This window comes from Temnothorax longispinosus, chromosome 3, assembly GCF_030848805.1.
Source record: "Temnothorax longispinosus isolate EJ_2023e chromosome 3, Tlon_JGU_v1, whole genome shotgun sequence".
Lineage (NCBI taxonomy): Eukaryota > Metazoa > Arthropoda > Insecta > Hymenoptera > Formicidae > Temnothorax > Temnothorax longispinosus.
In genome coordinates this window covers 4,541,376-4,563,390 of record NC_092360.1, presented here as the reverse complement: position 1 = coordinate 4,563,390, position 22,015 = coordinate 4,541,376, and the positions used below count along the sequence as shown (strand labels likewise).

General features: G+C 40.4%; 1 protein-coding gene across 2 annotated transcripts in view; it reads left to right on the top strand.

Annotated features, from left to right (window-relative positions):
• LOC139809607 (uncharacterized) overlaps positions 1-22,015 on the top strand; it is a 92,013-nt gene that overhangs the window by 55,540 nt on the left and 14,458 nt on the right. The window contains exon 1 of one of the 2 annotated variants that reach the window (XM_071772614.1): positions 1,102-2,013. The exons of the other annotated variant lie outside the window; for it this stretch is intronic. The gene's annotated coding sequence lies outside the window, so the exon portion shown is untranslated. Of the gene's footprint in view, positions 1-1,101; positions 2,014-22,015 lie in introns of those variants that run through there. 2 annotated transcript variants of the gene reach the window in all.

Here is a 22,015-nt window from a genome sequence, read left to right as displayed (position 1 = left end):
AAGAGGAGGCAACCGAAAGAACGAATATATTCGCGAGCGATGGAGCGGTAGGGTGTCGATACAGTTGCAAAGGTGAATTAGTTGCCTGGGAGGTTGCATCGCGAGTAACGATAGAGAAGAGATAGTGACTGTGTTCGATACTCTTCGTCCCATCCCTCCTTCCTGCCTACCTCTCTCTCTCTCTCTCTCTCTCTCCCTCTCTTCTTCTTACTCTTTTTTACCCGTTCTCTCCTTCTCGCTCCTGCGAGAGCACGTCGGCTGGCTGGGAGGATTCCGGTGTGTCGGTGACCATCGGGTGGGAGTGGTGCACCAACACCATCCACCTCCTCTCTTCGGGGTCCAGATCGGGGCGCACGGGGAGTGGGAAGGACAGTCAGAAGAGTGCCGGAGGAACCTAGCTAGGAGGAAACGTTAGCTAGAGGGAGAGACGTCCTTCGCCGATGAAGTAGGAAAAGGAACACAATGAGAGCGAAGGGAGAAGGAGGGGGGCAGAAGGAGGAGAAGGGGGAGGGCAGGTCGCGTGCCGGCGTGGTGCTACTCCGGAGCTGAAAGAGAGGAGAGCACTTACCTTACCGACGTCTCTCACGGTTAACACGCAGGGGAGCTCCTTCGCTATATTTCTCCGCGTGCGTTCTCACACACACAGGGAACGGGCGCTTCAATATACGTATACACGCGCGCGCGCTCGCACACAAACGGCGCGGTTTCCCCTCCCACCCTACCCCGCGTGTGCGGACGTCTCTTCGGTGTGTTTCCCCGGTGTGTGGCTCACCTACCTACCTACCTACCTACCTACTTACTAACCTACCCGTACCGCAGCCTACGGATTCAGTCTCCCCGCCCAATCGACGGTACCCACGACGGTACGTACTCGCGTGTTTGTGTACGTCGCGGTTGTACGGTGTGTGCGCAAGACGTTCGTACGCGGCATCGCCCGCTTCACACATCGGCACACGGCTTACTCACCACCGTACGGACCACTCCGCTCTCGTCGCGTCTCACGAATCTCCTCCGAGAGCGCTCACGGTTTCTCGCTGATATTCCGCCTCGTCCGCGGCGCAAAGGAAAGAGAGAGATAGAGAGAGGGGAAGGGGGAGGGGAGGGAGATATCACACGCCTCGAGAGAGGACCTGGACAACGGAGCACGGGTACCAAACGATCGCCGGACGGTGGTGAGCAACGTGGTTGGCTCCTTCCGTCGCTCCTCCCGTGAGAGAAATCAACAGTCAGGACTCGACTGTCCTGTCGACACGATACTCGCGCGTTTCGATACACATCCGGGCTCGGCACCGAGGATTGACAGTGTGATCCCACAGGAATCGATCATCCTGTAGAACAATCACCACGAGGGAACCGTTATTAAGGTCGATTGTCGCCCTTTGGCGTCTGATCGGAGCACGAGACCAGAACGAACTCTAGTCAGAAAGAATAAGGAGAGAGAGAGAGGAGAGAACTGTCTCTCTGAGAAAACGGAAGGCTGTCTGGTGCGGTGTGTGATATACTAAAAAAAGGGACACGCGTCGTACATTCGCCGGAGCGGGAACGATCGAAACCGTTATCCGAGCACGTGGTTGCGGTACCACGAGGTGCAAGAAACGAGAGGCTTCCGGTTGGGATCCTGGATGTATTATCGTTGAGGAACGATCCGGTACGGCTCGGCGGAATGTTCGTGCGGACGTTCCAGTATCTCGTATCCTCGTAAGGGCCGACGTCTCGCGCACGTGGAAGGGTCCCTTCCACGAGGGGAAAGAGGGAGAGTGATCACGAGTGTGAAGATAGTGTGTTGTTGTAAAACAAGTGTGTTTCCTCTACATCCATCACCCTTTCTTTCACCACCCCTCCCCCGGCGTAGTCTGACTTTCTCCCTTTCCTCTTCTCTTCCTTTTTTATTCCTTTTATCTCTCTTTTTCGTTCGGATTGCCTTATGAGCAAAGGTGGAAAAGTGCCGCGAGTCAACGGAAGTACAGGAACCGCTGTCACCCTCGGCTTCAAGGTCGTGGCATGACGTATAAGGTAAAGCGATTTACGATTTTCTCTCTTCCCGTTCGTCGTCACGACGCCAGGATGCGGTGTATTGTTATGGTATTCCGAGCAGTGCTGCTTCTGAATATTTATGAGTGACGCGCGATCGGTATTTTCCAGAGGAGAACGAGAGCGTTTATAAACCATTTCTATTAATATTCCCGACATGATAATCTAATCGTATGCCAAATTGCGTCAATAATAATCTTTAAAAACCAGTTTGAATGTGAAATAAGATAGAACTTAGCAAACATCAAGTAACATGCAACTTCCAATTTCCTACTCAAACAATATAAATGCAGTATAACACATAAACACAATAATTAACCATTGAAGAAGTTATAGAAAAACATACAATATTTTTTGGAAAAATTTAAAATGGTGCGATGGTTTACGTAAATTTATAATTCGCAAAATTTAAAGCATTTAATCAATCTATAAAATTAATTTGATGAATATAGTTTTATAAGTTGAAAACAGAATCTCGTATTCCTGTCTTCTTCTCTAGATAATATTGTAAAATGAACATTTCACGTTAATTTATAACTGTTTTTAAAAGTTTACAAACGGAATTTCAACGTTCGCAGTATTTGGATTCTAAATATTGAAAAAAATCCTAACACTAATCGAAACGTTAACTCTCTCGGTTTTTTCTCGGTTGGCTCGGCCGTGCGTCCAACGTCGTCGACGAAATCTCGATTCGTACTCCTGGCGCCTGCGTCCCTCGCTCCCGGTAATTACAGAGTTCCTGTGAAATGCAGACACGGTGTCGCGTGCGCAGCAATCTGCGAACAGGAATATTGAATAGTAATATAGGCGAAGACACGGAGAGGTTTTCATTTGAATGAAAACAATTGAACGCTCACGAGTATGACCGCGGAAGTTGTCCGATAATTTGTCGACGTACGTTTATCGTCTGACAAGTGTGCACATTTTGCAAAAGTAAAATATGATAATAACTCAAATTAATTAATAGAATACATTAATACATAAATATTTATCTCTTACTATTTTTAGTGCCTTATACCATATATTTGTACATGCCTCGATATTTTTATAAAAATTATTAAGAAATCAATTAATCACCAATATTATACTTTGTAAGATTTAGATATACAGATTTTTTGGACATTATCTAGATATTCTTTTGGATTATTTCCCGCAACTTTAGTAGCTAATTAATAACCATGAATTCAGATAGTAACTGACAGCACTAGAATTTACTAAAATACTTGTAATTATGGATCACGCTCGCATATTTTCTTACACGCGTAACCATTGCAGATTGACACCGAGAAAATCTTACGTAACGCAATTAAAAGGGACACAAAGTCACGCCCATAAATTCGCGCTCTTCATAAGGTTCCGCGCGAAAATGCGTTGGTCGTCTAATTCGTTTCGAGACCAGTTCTGAAGCTGCGCTTGCGATTCCGCGCAAGAGCGAATCGCCCACGCTCGTCCTTATATCACCGAACGGTTCGTTTTGCCGCCCAAGAAAGCAGACGTTGCAAAAGCTATGTTCCTGCGTCATCCCTGCCGTTTCCTCGTTCATAAATTTACGTGCCTCCAGGCGCGCGCGACTGCGCCCATTCGAAGGATAGAGAACACGTGAGATTATCCGATACGCAAGACACGAGAGACCCCGATAAATATGTTTACGTTGAACTGGTCAAAACAACGAAAGCCACCATAATGCAAACGCAAAAGTGGCGGATGTCGAATCACGCGACATTCACATTAGTTACGAAATCTCCTCTGTACAAACATATCTGAGATATTTAATTATTAAGTGCCAAAAATAGCTATTACAAATTAAAGCTCTTACAAATTGTAGTCGCTGTGAATATCGCAATTGGAGAAAAAAAAGAATATTCCTCGATGAAAACTAAAATCAGATTTCGCAAAGTTGATTTAATTTTATTTCTCTCTCGTCAAAAATCTCTCTCGGAGAATAAAGACGCGAGTCAGAATATTCGACTAAGTGGCACACGAGATATATACCAGCGATGCATTATTCATAGCGCACAGCTTGCGTCGATAACACACGCAATGGACGCGCTACCGAGCGTACGTACATTAACAGTTAATTGATAACAGGTAAGTCGAGTGCGGGACGCGGTGATTTTTGTTGCCGCCGAGCGATGCCGATCTCGATATAGACCGACCGACAACGCCGTTAACAGTTATGTGAAACCAATGCGGCCGAGAGCGGCAGGCCGCTCTTGTCCCGTGGCCCATTATTTTCCTCTCCCTTACTCCGTTGCTCGTGCTGTTGTCCGATCCATCTCTGCCTCGCTATCGGCAATTTGTTAGAATCGGCTTCGTACGTGCGCCGACGCACCCATGACTATCCGTACGCGATAAATCGCAAATTACGACGGGCGCGAACATCGCGCATCGCACGAAAGTAATTGTAAATAATACGCGCTGGATCTCCTCCTTTCGCCTATGGGAATAACGATAATTTGTACGACTGCGCGGCCAGAAAATTTGAAGAGGTAAATCTACGCGAGTATAACGAGTAAGATCTTCCGGACGTAGATCTTTCCCTCGCCGCGAAATAGATTGGCTACTTATACGAGATCGATCAGAGGAAAATAAATTCAGAGCTACAACTAATAATAAGAGATCGTGATAATAAGAGTCGCATTCATAGTCAGCGCGTCGAGAATTGAAATCGGATTTTGCATAAAACCGCTAAAATTTCGTTCGTTTTCATCAATTTACGTAATCGTATATTATTTTATGTATGAAAAAGTGACCTCATTATGTGTGAAAAAGCAATTAAATGTAGAGTTGAATAGAGCCAGAGATATCGAGTCAGATATGGTTTAATACACAAGCCATACGTATAATGACTCCGTTTTTCTCTTCAATTCCATCCCATCCTTGCAAAACCGAACGGAACATGGCAGTGTCAAGCGATATTACGCGAACGACATCGGGATCCTACTTCCTTTTTTTCCATTTCGTTACTCAACAATCCGGGCAAACGTATACAAGCGGTAGGCCGGTATTTGAATACGCGGCTATTACGGAGAGCACGACAATCATGAGAGATTCCCAGACGTTCGAACAATGTCCTCACCTCGATCCTGGACTGGCGCAAACGGCAATAAAACGGGCCTCGAACGACATTACCGTCACCGAGTACCGGCCATTAAGAACTTCTCTGCCGCGGTGATTCTATCAACCGGTGTCTTCCATAATCTGCAGTGATATATATATACACACTGTCTTTATATTAAATAGTTATCACACATACATCGCAGGATGATATTTAGTGCGTAATTAAATTATATTTTTTTTTACATTTATATTTTCCTAGTTTAATATTTACATAAAATCTGATATTTTTTATTTTATATTTATAAATTAATTTATTTCTTCTTGAATTCCAGAAGAAAATTTAATGGAAGCTTTATATATTAGTACTACTGTTAAAAACAATTTATCCTTTTTTTATTCTCTGTTAATTTTATTCTTAAAATACCTTCTTATCGCTGATTATATTTCAATATTTTTGACAAAGCCCTCTTTCGAGGTAAGGCTTCAATTTAAAGTTTCTCCATTGTTCATATATGCATATACTCACTATAAACAATTCTTCACTTTTGTAAAATTAAACAAAATATTTCAAGTCTAAAAAGATTATAATAATTTGATTTAATAAGGATAAAGGATAAATTGTTTTTAACAGTAATCAACTGCATGTCGGCAAAAAAAATTATTGGAGTGAGCGCAATTTTTTTACGACGTAAACAGATTCACTTTGTGATGCAAAATGAGCGTTGAAGAACGAACTTACGTAAGAAGTCGTTTAAGAGGGGAAAATTGAAATAACTTCAATCGTCTTTTTACCTATGGCTATAAATGTAAATTCGTTTCGCGACGAGGACGGGATCTTCGGTGGCATAAAGCTGATGCGTGGGCTCGCATGCCGAGTCTATTTATACATTCTCGCGCGTACAATGGACTCGCTGCCTTTAAATTAAATTTGAGCAGTACCGCAATGCCATTGTTAAATTTCATTGCCGTCCAGAAACTCTATCTCGTACTACAAACAATCCACGTGGACCGAGAAAATTCCGGTTAAACGAAATTTATGATTCACGATCGAATGACAGTATACGTTTCCGTAATGAGCAATCACGATAAGCCGTTTATACATATAGTATCCGCATCTCATTAATAATAGCTAACGATAGGGTCGATAAATTTAACGTTATCTCACGATGTGCTCGCTCGCAGGAAAATAAACATTATAAATATATGTGTGTTATGCAAACCAGTTTATGAAGAAAATTATGCGCGTAATCCGCTAAAAATATCAGACTGCACCAAAATCCTCATAAGAGATCGATCATAAAAGGCATTTAGCTCCGGCGGTTTAGTCGACTGCGTAACGGTTCTTAAACGCTCCTAAAGATTCAAGATAGAGCCGAGTCCTCTGTCTCTATTAATGTTGATTCTGCAAATTACGAATTAGCAATTAAATGTTCACTCGTGACAAAAATGAAAATTTACAAACTGATTCGACGTGAAAGATATGCAAAAACACGGGGAATCCGTTGCGAGCACGCGTTGCATCTCGCCGAAAGATCCTTCAGCGGCGGCCCAAAACACGAAGCTAACGCTTTTACGACCAAGCGGCAATCGTTGAAGATTACTGCGAACGTGTGATTTTTTTTATTTCGGCCTTGATTTATGTCTTGCGTCGAAAAGACGAAGTGCATCATTTAAGCAAACTGCATATCAATTAGCCGTTCTCGCCGAAAAAAAAACATGCAAATTATAGGCCGAGCCGTGCCGGCGATCTTCTTAACTCACGAAAGCACAAACAAAACACGCAACTTTGTGCGATGAATTTTTCATCCAATTTTACGCGAGGTACATACGTTGTAGTACTACAAAAAACGCATTGTCCGTTATTTAATTGTAGTGAACGGACGCGACGCCGCGACGTTAGCCTTGTGGCATGATAAAACTGCTGCATCGACTGCATCTTCGAGTGGACAATGCGGTGACCTTGTCGGCATGGAAAGATAATTGTAGCGCCTCGAGATGGAAGCTTAAATTTGAGGCCACAGCCTACATTCGTGATGTAAGAACGACGAGATAACATCGTGCGGTGCGTAAAGTGGCAAACGGAGATGTAAAAAAGGGCCGGACAGTACCTACGTGCTTTATTATTCAACGCGTATGTATGCGCGCCACCACTTATCCCATACACGCTGACCCTCTTATTTCATCTCGCGATTCACCACGGCCTCCTCGCCTTGCTATCTCGCTTAATCGAACATCTTAAATCGTATCATACAACTAAATAAACATTTAGCAATACCATCGAATGTGATATATAATTCAATCTCGTGCAATTAAATTGCGCGGAAAGTACGAATACAACTTGTACCAAAATTAATGCGAGAATTAATTTAATTTAATTGCTCGGTGACAATTTGCGACTATATTTGCTGATTATGACCGAATTTTATGAGTCATTTAATTATCGATAATTAGGCTGCAGTAATCGAGCAATAATTCATTCGATGCGTACACGATGTTAGTTTCACTTTGGATGAATAATCAAATATATTTATATATTGCATTTACATTTTCTAATAAAAGATTGATACACAAAATTCATTCAACAAGAATATAAAGCCAAAATTATAATAAATATAAAAGGTAGAAAAATATACAATTGTAGATTAAATAATCTAAAGCTATAGTAGCTAATTAAATGAAAGCATTGCGTAAATTTTGGCGGAAAAATAAAAATTAAAACAGATCAATATTAAAATCCAAAATTCAATCATACAATGGAGAGCATATTCGATCGCGTGCGCATCATGTACGCATGTTTCTGATTTGCTTAATCAGCCCTCCATCATCGCTGAAGGTTGCGCACACTTGTTACTTCTTGCTCGTCATTGCGAGACGAGCCGCCTTCTGCCTTCGCATTGTTACATGCGAACATAATCATGAATTGAAATCGAAACCAGCATCTTAAGACGGTCAGTCATCTGACAAATTGAAGAGGGTATGATCGTGTACGCTACAATTTCGGTCGCTTGCTCATTAGTGATCTTTTACAATCATTATGTTGAACACGATAAACTTCAGTTAAATACAAATCTGAGAATATGAAAGACAATCGTCTTAAATATAAGTAAAAGTTTATTTACCACCTTGAGATATTGTAACTCATTTCATTTGCCTATCTATCGACGCACATAGGAATGTAGTGGACGTTACGAGAGCGTCGATTTATCAGGCTGGAAACGAAAATGTTCTCACGATCGATGCGGTCTATTAACGATCTACCTGCTCATTAAAAGCGCAGAAAATCTTTGCGAACGTCACGGCACCCTTCAGAGAGGCTGTGTTAGCCCACGCATCCTTTCACCAATTTTCGTTTCGTGCATCATTAGGCGGCGGCGACCTTGTGATGCTATTCGAATACCATTTCGTTCCAAGGTTGCAAGGGCACTAGTAATTTAGGCATTGATTAGACCTAGGCGTGTCATGTAATATTTTACTATCGAGCACCTTGCTATCACGGCAACTTTTGACAAATTCTACGAAAAATTATGGCCAATGGCATTAATATAATGACCAGGAAATACGTTTTGCTTTTAATACAAGAACAAGATTTATCTTTTAGTTTTGCACGAAGAAATTTTAATCAGCATCTTTCTATATTTAAATTTTTTATTTAAAAAAATCGTAGATTTGTACGAATCTAAATACGAATATAAATGCTAATCAAGTATGTATTGATAATATCAAGTATGTATTTGATAATAATTTTAACGTATTGAATATCTCTAATCCAGATTCTTTTAAGTACGACAAGTACAAGTTAATTTTTTCAAGTAGAAATTAGTTATTAAACATAAATTTGTATAAAAACAAACCTTTAGTTTAGTAAATTTTACTATAACTAACTTTTAAGTAACTTTAATCTTAAATCTCAGTTTTATCAATGTTTTACTAATACACTAAGTTCCTAATTATATATAATTACAACATGATTATGCCATTGTTCATTATTGCTTAAATTTATTTTTATATCCTTGCCAGTTTTTCTTTCGGAGTTTTACGTTCTTCATAAAATCCTTTTTTTCACAAACCTTGAAGAGAAACTTGAAATTTCTTCAATAAATTGCAAGATGTTCGATTTAAAATATATAAAAATGCATTTTTTTATATCTAAAATGTATTTTCTACTCGCAAATGCATCGCGAGAAAAGAAACGTGACGATAACTAAAAGGTCGCCGGAGCGCAGAAAGAAATGGGCCACGAACAACGAGGCTGACAATGCCCGACAGTGTAAGGTCCTCGCGCTCTCGTCAGAGAGAAGGAAAGAGAAGGAGGAGAAGAAAGACGACGAGATGGTGTTGACTAACAAACGATGATTTCGTCGTACTGCGTGAATATTTCATGAGGAAACGGTCGGAGATGCCGCGTAGAAGTTGGGCGGTACGGTGAACGAGATCGGCGGATCGGCAGACGATCGAGCGTGGAGAGGAGACGAGATAGATGCGTTACGACGAAGGGGACGACAAGAGGGAACGGTACTGATCGCGGAAGAGGACGGAAGACAGATCAGGGAAGGAGGTGGAAGTGGAAGGGAGGTTAAAGAAAGGGAATCAGGCCAACGGCTGGGCAATAACCGGCCCCAGAGGAAAATTCATGAAAATCTATTCCTGATTTCGTGGCCGATCGTTGTATATATTTATGCGCAATATGGAAGAGTCCGTGTAATCCTGTTGGCGATTTCAAGCGATCGAGGAGGGAGATTCCTCGGTTTTCCTTGTACGCCTAGCAAAAAGTTGCGCACCCCGACCGATGTTGCTCGTTTCAACGAAACGATTTCGCGTAATTTAAAAACGCGATAATTATTTAATTACAAACCGAGAGTAATTCGCTTATATTTAGTTTAACGAATGAAAGCATACGCGCCACCGTAATAGTATATTACACTACAAGGGCAGAAAGTTTGAGATTCCTGCACTGCGCGCCATCGTGCTCGAGGCGAAGCCGAGAGCACGATGGCGCGCAGTTCAGGGCTCTCAAACTTTCTGCCCGTGTAGTGTATACTATTTTTCTTGCTGCCTGGTCGAAAGTACGGAAGAATGACATGTGTGTGTTGAAGATATTGATGCCTGCCCCGACATTTGCGGCACGAGCGAAGCGAGTGCTGCTGGTCGGGGGCAGGCATCAAATCAAATGCATCTATAAATAAAGGTATAAATACACTTTAATTAAAGGAATTGTGTTTATGTTTAGACATGACTATTTATTTCGGCAGAAAGTCTCATTTTTATGCCTTGGTTAAACTACATGCGCGCCAAATCACAATCACTTTCTGAATAGAATTTACTAATAAACATTATCATTGACTAACTGTAAACAAATTTTTAGGTTATACGAGTGAAAGTAAAAGTAGAGGTTGGGGCGATGTGAATTGGGTTTATGGTAATATTGTGGTAGGGATCTTGTCATATATTGAGTGCCAGTGCACGCGACCATGTAGTTTAACCAAGGCATAAAAATGAGACTTTCTGCCGTGGAACCGGGGCCGAAAGTACGTACTTTCGACCGAGGTAGTAAGAAAATGTATATTTTAAACGTTAAGTGTTCGGATTTGATAAATGTTAAAATAATTTTTAGTAATCGTTGTAAATAACATTTCTTGATGCGAGAATAACAGAAATTTATATTATTATATATTTATTTTATATTTATTATTATTATTTTATTAATTTATTGTGTCTTATTACAACTTCAAAAATTAACACAATGTTTTGATGAAACTTGGATGATCCTATATATATGCTTCTCGAACTGAGAGAACATATTAATGAATCTATACATAAACCATCGAAGGGAGTTTATGTTAATTAAGAAGATCTTTTCTCATTAGTAATCATTATGGAAGGCAGTACTGAAGCAATATTAAATTAAATGTTTAATTACGCGACCGCTTCCTGATTCGCACTCGTCCGATACAAGAACTAATAATGTGCTAATCGATTAATTAGGAAGACACTTTCTAGAGCGTCCAATTAAATTACGTTCAGTCCATTCGGTCCCCATGTGCCATCACTCACGGGCGTTCCCCGTTTATTTTCTATACTGTCGTGCTTCTCGTTTTCTTATTCGCGGTCGATTTCACTCCTTTTAAATCACAATCGCTCGTTAAAGATGAAACTTTATTTTCTCAATTGCAAACCGGATCGATGGTTCGTGAAACGCTTAAAACAAAATTCGAACCTTGCGCAAGCTAATATTACGTTACCGTATAATAACAGTATAACACTCTATCGATGTGAATTATATATGTTTTCGAAAATTGTTATCATCAATTTGGCATATTTACGTTACATAAGAAGATAAACATTATTAATTTTATAAGGACGTAGTAGAAAAATAACGTAATAAAAAGAACTTTAAATGTTTTTCTAAAATAATAATTTAATTTCAACAAATTATTATACAATATGTTAAAATTCCAGAACAATTTACCTTTGAATTATATTGCAATTATGCGATATAAACTTGTTGATATAAACATTAGCAATTTAAATCTGACATTTTCTCAAAAAAGTTAAATATCCAAGAAGAACTACTAAGATTTTATAAAAATAAATTTTCCGCTTTAATGTACAAAAATTTATTTAATCGCGTCTTTCTAAATAAACATTCTGATTATAATTTGAGAGCGAGAGAGAGAGAGAGAGATTTTATGAAATAATCTAGCTGGATATCAAAATAAAGATTTAATAAACCTGAGTCAAATTAACTATAAATTCCTAAGAGTATTATTCTGATAACAGAAACCCAATGCTGCTGAAACTGTTAATAGCTCCAATCAGCAAATGCTCGACGAGAGTCGTCGCGGACGAAATAGCGAGTGATTTTGTGTACTCATTGCGTTCGCTTTCCATCGGCTGCACTAACGGCCAGTTTCGCAAACTCGGATATCCGCCAGCGGGTAGAAACCATTTTCAGCGTGGCTAACAGAACTGAGAAAATTATTATGCCTGATGATGATCGTGTTTAATGGCGGAACCAATTGTCTAATATCTCTGTTACGCCAGAACCCTTCATCGTCCTCTTCTCCCCGACCTCGCCCCTCCCCCCTTGCCATCCTTCCTCCATACTTCTTCACCCTAATCCGCGATTTCCTGACGAAAGGCCAAACACGGTGGAAAGACGCTGCGGAATTCATGAGAAAGGCTCGTGTACTATTCGCGACGAATCTTGATGTTGCACCTGGCTCTTATATGTAGCCGCGGGTTGTACTAATACTTTCACAGTCGACTTTTATCGTGTGCAGCTTTTTATCAAATGTGAAACTATGTTATAAGCGAAACGAGGCAGATATCCATAGCACCTGAATATTTACATATCCGTCTTTATAAGAATTTGTACAAATATATACGAACACAATAAAATACTTATACTAGAAAATATATTTTATGATGTAGCTGCATTTAATACAGTTCTATATATAAGATAATATGGTAACTACTTGTTAAAATTTCTCACTCTTCTTTCTATTTCGCGGTTTATAAAAGCAGTTAAATTACTGCATTTATTAAAAAAATAAATATTATTGTCTCTATTCCTCACAAAAAATTTCACGAAAAGTTGCTCCAAATAATAGAAACTGTTATAATTAATATTATTGAAAATAAATACGTTAAGAGTGTAAGAACTTTCAATTTTAGTGTCCTGCAAATTCCGTCCGATTGCCGGATCGACATCTGCGTCGAGAGAGAAGTGAAATCTCAATAAAATCAAGACGAGACACGAAACGAGAGCAACAAATTAAATGAGCAAAAGCGAGACGCGCGCACGAGTTTATTGAAATCTCGAGGAGGCGATTTAAAATCGTAATACGATACGCCGAGTTATTTCCTCCGTTCGCCATAACACATAAACATTTTTCTCTATTTATACAATATACAAATATCCACTTCAAATTTTAATCTCGAAACTGGTCCATAAAAGTAACAAATTAAATCTCTTTAAAATCTATAACCATGTAAAAATTATTGAAGATTCGCGCAATATTGGAGGGATTAACATCGTGATCGTTCTTTTTATATAATCGGCTTCACTTATGAGTTACGCGGAATTCGACGGGGTTGTTAGTTTTACGGTGAGAGCGCGGATCGGGATTCCATGCAGCGGCTCGCTTTACACCTCGGTTTCATAAGGAAACGTCCGGTGCGAGTCGCTATTTAACTAAATCACAGCGTGCTCGCATATAGAGAAAACTATCGAACAGTATAACCGCGCGTCTTGCCAAGATATGTCCGTGCATCTGAACGATTTAAAATTCCGCGGATACGCCATAAAAAAGAAAATCCCCGGTGAAGAGTTGCTTTCCGCGCGATCGCGATCTCCGCATTAAAATCGTTGGCAAATCCGAAATGCCGATCGATTTTCTTGCTTCCCCCATTACCCCCGCGAACGTTATCGGCCAATTGTCGGGTTCGCCGGGCCGGAAAAGCAAGTAAAAAAACTACGAGGTGGAAGTTAGTTTCGCTTGGGCAGATCCGAACACCGTCACGTTGCTCAATTCTGAAACAACCGATCTCGATGTAACAGTGACGGAATTGTATACCGATTACGCAACATTTCCCGACAGTTTTTGCGAGATGATAATAAATTGCCGGCTAACTTTCGATGTACCTCGCAATTCGTCGCGAACGTGAACGTCTTGGCGTTTCTCGAAAATAGCGCGAGGAAGGATATGTGTAACACTCTTAATGACAGTGTCAATAATAATCACTTGATTGATTTTACCAATTTTTGATCCTATTAGAGTCACCGACTGTATATAAAAGTATAACCAATCTATAGTGAATCTTAATTCTTCCGTCTCAGCTCAAAGAAGCGAGAGAGATAGCCTTATTTAGTCGATAAGACCGTTGATGCGTTTCACGAGCGCGCTTCCGAGTAAATGAGACGACAGATCCCGAAGATTAATGATCGCGATCGGTTGCGAAGTCTCCGCGGAGACGTGATGAACCATGAAATTCGAAATGTTTTTCAACAAGTCACAATATCATCTTATTGCTTAGCTGCCATTTGACTCCTCAATTAAGGAAGATTGTTTTCGCGTTAATCGATTCGGAAAGGTGGGTTTTAATTTCCTATTGAGATAACATCGGAGAGACAAAAAGTGGAGTGGGAAAAGAAAAATACTCGCGTTACATGGAAATGTTTGGAGGATATATACTGTGAAATGCCTCGCGTAAAAGTAGGCAAGTTACTTCCAAACGTGTCTGACCCGAGCCTGCCGGTTTCCACTTCCAAGAAGTGGCCGCGCGATTAGAACCGATTTACACGGATTGACTGCGATCTCGCGCTGTCTCTCAACTGTCGGTTTACGCGTAACGTCAGCTAGTGAATTAAAGAGCCATTAATTTACTTTCATAGGAAAAAGAATCCTCCGCAATACAACGCGTAAATAATTCATTCTAACACGATGGAACATCTACAAATCTCGCCAAGACCGGAACACATAAAAAAGATACAAGACTTTTAACTGCCTATTAAATGGCACTCTATTAACTGTATCGGAGAATACGCTTGAGGGTATACGTGCAATCGTAAATGATCAATTACTAAAATTAATAATGTGTTTGTCATTGCGATAAAGGTGCACTTATATCTTATTATTTATTGCTTTAATTTCTAGCTATATTGAAAAAATCATTGTATTAAAATATCTATTAATATATTTTGTAAAAATTTATTAAAAATGATAACTACACAGATCTATAGACACATGTACAATTTGTTGAGTCCATAAATCTGCAGATCTTCAGACTGTTTATAACCGTTATAAAACCAAAATCGTTATAATTGTAAAATCATAAATCTGTTAATTATGAATATTTTGTCCATTGCGCGTTTTTTAACAAGTTGTGTCCAAATCGTAAAAAAATTTTTTAAATCGCGTTATATCATGCAAATCGTATAGAGAAATATCTTTTCGACGAAACAGTCGCCTCTGAGTGATTCGATCGAGAAAAACGATCGCCATACGAAGGAAGATCGATTGCGTGCAAAAAGTTGAGTCTCGATCTGCGGTGCGAGTGATGCGGGATCCTCCGAGAGAGATAAATCGTCACCGAAGGAGGAGCGTATTTATGGGCAGACATATACCGAATGACAATGCCGACGTTTGCACGCGTTATTGGCAAGACTACCGGCTACGATAATGTCTATGAAGGAACGAACCAGAGGAGGGGACGCGCGTGGGCGCCGCACATGTCGGCTCCCGCGTACAACCCGGGACAGCATTCAGCCTTTTACGTCGCGATGCCAAGCGGAATCATAAATAATAATCGTCGGATTATCGGCGGATGCACGCGCGCGTACCTCTCGACGTAATGTTGTCGGCGAATTAATTCTCGCGGCGCGGCACGGTGCTGCGCCACGCTGCGCCGCGCTGCGCTTTATAGCATGCGCGCGAGATCCATAAATAATGACCGACGACTGCCAACCGAACTGAGAAAGCGACGTTTAAAAGCTGAAACACTACGCACCGACTTCGATGCGTGGCGTCTTTGAAAGCACATCGCGACCTTTCACCATCCGTTCCCTCTTCGCGGATTATTTACTACCTGTTACTCGTTGGACGCATTAATCAGGCCGCGGACTCAAAACGAAGACATCGGAAGCGGTGGCCTTCCCTTTGAAAGTATTCAGGTTGATCTTCGTAAAGAGTGATACATTCTTCTTTAAAGTCGTCACAGTCATCTACAGTCCTTTAACAATATAGTCCTTTCGTGTATATATTTCTGAGTCGGTAACATTTTCTTCTGTTTAAAACACATCATAAAAAATATCTTCAAATTTGTATATCAAATTTATACTAAAAATTTCAGTCAATTTTTGAAACTCTATGTTGTAATGTATAATAGATTTATTTTACGATTCTTACGTTAGCGCCACAAATATTCTAAGAATTAAAATTGGTTACGTAAAATTACTGAGTGGTTTTTGCGATTATTCGCTGGAAGATATTCTCAATTTGTTCTCGGCTTTAATAGCGGTAAAATGGTTCGCGATTCGCGTGCGTATCTCCTTTGTATCCTTTGTTTACATCCTTTCACCGAGAGACGCTGAATGATGCGTCGCGCACACGTTCCGATGAATCATAGCGGCTAATGAGCCCGATAAACTTCGCGTAGTAACAATTTTTCTTTACGACGAAGAAGACGTTCTGCGCGTTACGTGATCGCGCGCCACGTCATATCTCCGGTCTTTATAATGTAGCCAGAGGGGCAACGCTCGTCGCCACTAACACGATAATGAGACAGACGCGGGATGGAGCGGAGGAAAACTATTTGCTTGTACCTCGCTCTCTTTCAGCGTAATGAATACATTTCTTTGGAGCCGAACAGTTTTTCGCATTACGCGCGTCGTTACACGCTGTATTTCCCAAGCTTATAAAGAGTCGATATACGCATTTCTAGTAATATAGTAATAAGGTAATTGGACAAGAGAATCTCGGTAACATGAACGCCAGTAGCGAGTGCGAAAGAAACGCGCTTGCACCCTTCTGTGACTTCTCATGAGAAGAGGAACATGCGGTTAAAGTGTACTCTTCTTCTGAGTACACGTTTTATGAAATAAAAAAACTCTCTCTTTCCTCGTCTATCAATTAAAATACTCAAATCAAAAAAATTGTGATATTTTAATTTATCGATTTAAAATATTTTTTACGATATATCGTTATTGAATATTCTTTTATGTCAGTGTTATCTCGTATAAGAGACATATAATTTCTATCACTCAGAGAACCTTATAAAAATTCGAAAAAATTTAATTAATTTAATTAATTTAATTTAATTAAAATCAGAAGCATTTTTTTAAATCTTCAGAAAAATATTAAAAATATCAATACATTTGCTTTAATATTTTTAAAAACTTAAATAAATAAAAATATAATTGGAATAGAATTCTTGAAGTTTTTGAAAAATGTATGCCGATATTTATGCACTTTTTAAAAAAATCTGCGCCCGCGTTCATATTCAGAAAAACATTTGTTTGCAAGAATACTGTAATATCAAAATAATTATGTATCTTCCTTGGGTGGCAGTGTGGTCTTGTGGTAAAGCGCCAGACTCGTAACTCCGAGGAACCGGGTTCGAGTCCACCTGATCACAGGAATTTTTATATTCCAAACTGCACCCCCCGCACGAGTGGGGCTCGTGCGGAGAAACTGGGCTATCTTTCGGAGGAGACATTAAATTTGAAATTGGTCGTCAAGCTTGGGGAGCTTGGGAGTTTGGAGTCAATAATGAATGTCCTCCGAAGCCATCAACTTATACCACTGCCATGAGTTTTCTCATTACCGACAGTTTTCTGAGACAAAGGAGCGAGTCGGGATAGGCAAAAACAGCTTTGTTTTTCTGACGGTTAGGTTCGATCGCGAACATACGTATACATATTTAAAACTTATATTTTTTTTCGTAATTTATTGCATATCCCCGTAGGGTTCGCAATCTACTACCAATACTATCCTTCTCCTCTCACTAAAACCCTTTGGACCAACGGCTTAACGTCTCTTTCCGAAAGACGGAGCTCAGTTTTCTCCGCACAAGGGCCTCAATCTTGCACGGAGGGGTGCAGCTTTCGGAAAAACATTCCATGGCTCTAGTGGACTCGAGCCTGGTTCCTCAGATTACGAGTCTGGCGCTCTACCACTAGACCACACTGCCGCCCCTATTTAAAACTTATAAATACTATGAAAAAAACTTACTTTTTCAAACAGTGAACATTTTTCTTCAGATGTTCAGTCTCTTTCCTGTGATGGTCGTCAAGCTTGGGGAGCTTGGGAGTTTTGGTAAATTTAAGGGGATCCTATAGCGAAAGCCGAATATCCTCGACGTCGGTAATGTCAACATTTCTAATCTTGTTTTCTATGTTATATACATCGACGTATGGTATGGACTACGCGATCCCTATATGAAAGCCTTCAGAAAGTGTCCGGTAGACTTGCCTCTACCTCGTTCCCTCTTTGTCTGTACGCACTGGATAGAAAAAGACAGCTTGACCTCTACCAGTCGCTATCTCTTTTCTTCCATCGGTGTGAATCGCCGGTCATATTTTTCTATACTGTGCGCAGTCCATACTATCGATGGTTATATATCTATATGAGTCTATATCTATCCTTGTCTAACGAGAGGCATCTGTCTTTGTTCGATTGCTGCGCCATCGTAAACTGCAGTATTTTTTTTATTATCGTCAGATGACAGCTGTATGTGCCCAAATTAGTAAAATTTTTAATTTTTTTTTTGTTCTCGATATGAAATTGTGTGTCGCGATGTAGATTTTTTGTACGTACTTTAATTCTGTAAAAGGATTTTGCCATTCTGTAAAGCCAATTTAAAGATTTCTTGAAATAAAAAAATGTTGGTAACTACTGCCACTATATATAGGATCCTCTAATGTCACAATTCAATTGTGATACTCATATTTACTGTATTTCAATACTGCGCCGATGGAAATCGTATAATTCTGATATTTGTGAATCATATCTCGGGATCGAAGCAACCGGTATCATATCGCGACTTAGAAAAGGGGGCGTAAGTCCCCGCGCGACGGAGCGGGGTGTGATCTCACTGCTTCTCAGACAAGTTTTCGATTCCTTTTCTCGTGCGGGCCGAGGGCCAAGTCACGAGATGTGATACCGATTGCCCTCTCGTCCCCGAGAAGGATCGATGATACACAATACATCATATTCATCTTAGTTGCAGTTAGAATCCGAGATGATTTATAGAGTGTTTTAAAAATTATATTTATTTTTTGGGGGGCAGGTGAGTCACGAGAATATTCAAATGCGCCCAAAACTATCACAAGAAATTTCGTGACTGTGTCGCACACGGCGAGTAATATTTTCGCGTCGCGCAATGTATCAATTTAGCGACGTATGGCGCACTTTATCTCCGACAAGGTTGTGTTTAAAGCGGCGCGCGTCGTAATTAAATACCGGCACTTCTTGGTTGGCTTATCGGTAGAAGCGATCGCGGGCCCCATACGCGGGTCCCACGCGTGGAGAGCGAGGAAGGACACGCGGCCGCGTGGATCGATGATACTCTTATTTTTTTCCCTTCCTTAACTCCACCCCCTTCCCCCTCTGCGACATCCTTAGAGCGTAGACGGAAGAGAGACTGCAGAGAGAAATTGTGTCAGCCGAAAAAAAACGGCCGATTGAAATCTCGCGCGCGGATCCGACAACGCGACCAAGCAACTCATGTCGGTAGAATAACGAGTGACGAATTCGTTGAACGCACTGTAAATTTCGAAGCAAGTACTTACGAGCACATGCGCGTGAATAAATCGCGCGCTTGTGCGAAATATGAATCTTTCTCAAAGACATCTTGAAAAGCATGAAAGGCACGCTCATTCATTAAATTTATTTATTATTCTGAGGAATATTACTTGTGAGTGTTATTTGAATAGTATAAAAATATTATTTAAATATTATTTAAAGTTCCTGCAAATTATAAGTAATTTAACAATGTTGTGACTGAAGCGGACATTGCATTTGTGAAAAGAAGAAAAAAACCAGCGACAAATCGCAACGCGGAAATTAAGATCGCACAATACTTCAGTAATCTAAGGATGTTGGAGGGGAGTGATTCAATGAAGATTTCGCTGCCGCGAAGTGTATTAAGATCCGCCTATTATGCACGCGAAGAAAATTGGCGCTTCCTTCTTTTGGTCCCGCTCGGCTCTCTTTTTTTCTTTGCGAACGAAGAAAGAGGAATTACGTCACGCGAGAAAAAACGGCCGATTAAAATCGTCTTCGTGCTCGACAAGCGACCAGGGATGTCTCTTTTGGATAACAAGTAGTGAATAAATATGCGTTACATGACCATCGTTTATGGTATGTTACACACGCGGGAATTAATTAAAGTGAAAATAATCGTCACCTGCCTGCGATTCGCAAAAGCCCGATCTTATATTGGTACTGTGAGACGGCACCTACTTATCATAAATTGATAAAAAAAATAAGCGTGGCTCGGGGAATATTACAATAAATTATGCTAAAGATTATGTTTGTATATGCGTATGTGTAGATTCTTATATATAAAACATATGTAAAAAACCGAAGAGATTTAAATATTTATAGACAAAATATGACATTTGTATATAACTTTTTTTAAATTATTTCTACCCGAATCTCATTTATTCTGATAGATAGAAAAACCGTATTATATACATATAATAAAATGATAAAGAGCATTCGTATCGAGAGATGTATTCAATAGAGTATCGCGCAATATCAAGATGCATGCGGCCCTGGAGAAGCACTTATCGTACACGTAGGTGAATGTCGGCAGAGAAATCATACCAGCAAGGACGACGTAGCGAGAGAAAGAGCAGGACAGGGTGAGCGGACTGAGCGGGAAAGAGATACAAACCACGCCCGGGCTCATCCCGACTTTCTAGAAACCGAAAACTGGATCGCGGCTACCAACATCTCGGGAGATCTCGAGAAACGTCAGTCCCGGTTGATTCACGTAACAGACGTCAGTCCTCGCCAACCGCGCTCCTCTTTCTTTCGCTCTTCTTATTTCTCCTCCCGTTCCGCGTAACCGGCTACCATTTCCCGTGCGGACATTACTCACTCTCGGCCGCTCGGAGAAACTCCGCTCGGCGCAGAAAAAAATCCGAGATTTTTAAAACAAATTTAATCAAGCCGATTGGAGAATTCGTTGTATTAGAATCGATACTTAATATATTTTATTTCTGGATTATTCCATTGCGTACTATTTTTTAATAAAAGTCAAATTTGATATTTAGATTATAAATCTTCGATTTTTATATCAAATAACTAAATGTACAAAATTTTTTAAAATAAAAACAATTTACAAGCTTTGAATTTTCGAATTAACCTATCTATCTTTATTTATTTATATTCTATGTACATAAAAACAAATGTCCTGATTGACTGACTGACTGACTGACTGACTCATCAACGCTCAACCCAAACCTCTAAACCTAGAAACATGAAATTCGGGGAGTATATTCCTTCCATGACGTAAGCACCCACTAAGAATTAAGGGATTATTTTCATGGATTCCTTAATATCTGATGAGATATCGACTTGGTTTTTCATTTAAAGTAGTTCATACCGTAGTGAAACACTAGTATCAAGCTAGTGTACTATATTTTGATATAGTATTATATAGCAATGCACTTAAAAATGATATCGCTTAAAAATGATATCGATTCCTTCGCTATAACATGTTACCAAAAAGTTTAAACAACCCGATCCAAGCACAGATCGCCAGGTTCTCATCTTCTTAAATTCGACAGGGCGTCGCCCGAGGATGCGTCCGCACTCGAGTCGCGCGAAAGTTTCTCCTCGCGGAGTATTATTACGGGGAACAAGGGAAAGTACATGTAAATCGAGCTTAATCGACCGCATCTCTCGCCGGACAACACACACGTTCTACTACTATCACTTTCTTGCGCGCGAGGCAGCGACGGCGACAGCAAGCGACAATACAGAAAAATCGACCGCCGCGATCGGTGTCGCGCCGCGCGTACTTTCGACTTCGAAACCCAAGTCTCAAGGAATCCTTCTTAACGCCCATAATTAACGCTTTTCACTATTATCGTCGGACGAGCGATATTTTTGCGCTTGTCCGCTCTTTTTCCGCCTCGCCCTCTCGGCCGCGCTGATGGCACAACGAGCAGATTTCTCTTTCGCCGAAGTGGACAACCGAAGAGCGGATTAGAGTTTCTGGTTTGTAACTGGATCAGTCCAAGCGCAACGGTACACAGACAGAGCCATCGATCGCTAAACGATCGCGATCTCCATCGAGATACATATATAGATATGTTTACGACTCGGTGATGGAGCCCATTAAATCATTGCATATTAATTGCTTATATCTGCGACGGTGAGAGATTTTCCAGATCGTGTTTGCATATTTAAAG